The sequence below is a fragment of the Panicum virgatum genome, chromosome 7N (assembly GCF_016808335.1).
Source record: "Panicum virgatum strain AP13 chromosome 7N, P.virgatum_v5, whole genome shotgun sequence".
Lineage (NCBI taxonomy): Eukaryota > Viridiplantae > Streptophyta > Magnoliopsida > Poales > Poaceae > Panicum > Panicum virgatum.
The window spans coordinates 14649929-14652685 of record NC_053151.1 but is presented as its reverse complement, the minus strand read 5'-3'; positions in this window follow the sequence as shown (position 1 = coordinate 14652685).

Genomic DNA, 2757 nt, shown 5'->3' with positions numbered 1-2757 from the left:
AGTAGGCCTCGAAGGGGGTCATGAAGGACGTTTTCTCCTGATCCGACTCCTTTAGGGCAATCTAATGGTACCCTGAGTAATAGTCAAGAAAAGAAATGAGTACGCACCCTGCCGTCGAGTCGACAACTTGGTCGATGCGTGGTGGAGGAAAGGGGTCCTTAGGGCAGTGTTTGTTAATATCAGTGTAGTCAACACACATTCGCCATTTACCATTTTTCTTTTTTACAAGGACTGGGTTTGGCAGCCAATCTGGGTGTCTGACTTCTCGGATAAAACCAGTGGCGAGGAGCCGAGTTACTTCTACCCTAATTGCCTCCTTTCGATCTTGCGCGAAGCGGCGGAGCCGTTGCTTGACAGGTCTTGCCTTCTTGTCAAGTTCTAAGGAGTGCTCAGTCTCCTCCCTCGGGACTCCTGGCATGTTAGAGGGATTCCATGCGAAGATGTCCTAGTTGTCGCGGATGAAGGAGGTGAGCGCGCTTTCCTATGCCGGGTCGAGGCTGGCCCCGATCACGGCGGTCTTGTGCAATTTATCGTCCCTGAGGGCGATGGTCTTGGTCTCCACGGCTGGAGCGAGCCGCGACTCGGAAACCAAATCCTTGGCGGGGATATGCTGCTGGTCTGCCGGTAGGTTCTTTGCTGCCTGGGCAACAAGAACTGCATTCCTGGATCGTTCCAGGGTGTCAAAGAGCTTGATGTTCTCGGCCTCGCATGAGTACGACATCTGCAGGTCTCCGTACACTGAGAGAACCCCCTTGGGAGCCGATATCTTCTAGAGGAGGTACGTATGGTTGAGGATCACCATGAATTTGGCGAGGGATGGCCTCTCCAGTATGGCGTGGTAGGAAGTCTCAAACTCGGCAACCTCGAAGTTGACATACTCTGTGCTGTAGTTGTCCCGGGTGCCGAAGGTGACCAGCAGGCTGAACTGGCCGACCGGGGTCGACCCGGCACAAGGGATGATACTGTAGAAGGCCTGGTCGGAGGGCACAAGGGTAGTCATGTCGTAGCCCATGCTCTGTAGGGTGCTGGCGAAGATGACGTCGAGGGCGCGGCCACCGTCGACGACTACTTTGGCCAAGTGGTCCTGGCTGACCACGCGGCTGACCACGAGGGGTGAGCAGCCTGCATGGGAAGGTGGACCCAGTGATCACGGTGGTCGAAGGTAATCGGCATCTCTGACCGCCGCAGGGGTTCAACCGGGTGTTTGAACACCAGGTTGACTACACGGTCGTATAGCTTCAGTCTGCGCCGACAAGATGGGATGCTGGGGCTGCCAAAGATGAATTTGATGACCATGTCTTCTTCCTAGAAGTCCCCTGGGGAATCTTCCTGGTGCTCATCGTCGTCTCGCCTGTGCGAGTTGCGCCTCCGTGGGCATGCCCGGGTGGTTCTAGAACCGCTCGGCCTATCACGGTCGTCGCGGCGGGGTCGCTCGGGGTCCTCATCCTTGGCCACGCCGTTGGAGAGTGTGCGGCACTCCCAGGCGGTGTGGTTTGTGTCCTTGTGCCATAGACACTTGCCATCCAGGAGCTGGTCTAGGTCCGCCTGGTTGAGGGTAGAGCGGAACTAGGACCTCTCGGTGATGGCGACGGTGTTCTTGGGGCTGAGTTTGCGGTCCCGGCTTTTGGACGACTCGGCATGGTCATGCTTCTTGCCGTGATGAGGTGGTCAGTCTTCACGTTGATGCTCTGGGCGGTTGTCCCGTTGAGGGGGACGCTCGGAGGAGTTGTTCTGGGTCTTGTGCCGGCGGTGGGCCCGTTTGGCGTCTTCCATGTCGATGTGCATGTTGACGACCGCCATCATGTCAGCAACGGTCTTGGGGTTGCTCTCAAACATCTTCCTCCACAGTTCGATGTGGAGGCTTTCATGGAAGTGGTGGATAACATCCCTATCATCAACCTCCGTAATTATATTATGGTTAGCGAAGTACCTCTTAATGTAGTCACGGAGGGACACGTCGGGTTGCTGGATGATGCTGCCCAGATCCCATTTGGTTTTGGGACCCGGACAGGATGACTGGTAGTACTGGACGAAGGTGTTGGAGAGATCTTGCCAGCTGTTGATGGAGCCGGCCTGGAGTGCCTCGAGCCAGTTGAGAGCCTGGTGGCTCATCATCACTGGGAAGTAGGCTGCCATGATGTTGTTGTCTCCGTTTGTAGCTCAGACGGTGATGGAGTAGATGCGCAGCCACATCTTGGGATCCGACTCGCCGTTGTACTTCTCGATGCTGACTAGCTTGAAGGTGGCGGGCCATTGGATGGCCCGAAGCCGGTTGGAGAAGGAGGAGAAGCCATCAATGTCGTTGCCCGGCTCGAGGTCGATGACATCGCGAGCTGGCCGTCGGGGAGGGTTGTTGCCGCGGCGACTGCGGTACTAGTGGTCGGCGTTCGGGGCGCCGTGCTCCACATTGTACTGGCGACGTTGCTCTCCTTCATTGGCGTCACGTTCACGGTGGTGGTTGTTGATACGCGGGCATAGGTCTTGTCAGTTGAGCTCGGGGCGAAGGTCATTCTGGTTGACCTCCTCTTCATCTTCATTGGGATGTGTGGAGTGTTAACTCGACTGGGCGTGGTAAGCCGAGTTCTCCTTGTGCATACGCTGGGTTTGCGCGACTGCCATGTGGAGGCGGGCCCGAGCCTTGATGATATCTGGAGTTTCTTGGATGCCCTCGAACACCTGGAAGACGGCCTCCAGGTTGGCCAATGGTGTGGCGAAGACATCATGACCCTCATAATTGAGGACGAAGTCGGCGTCGAG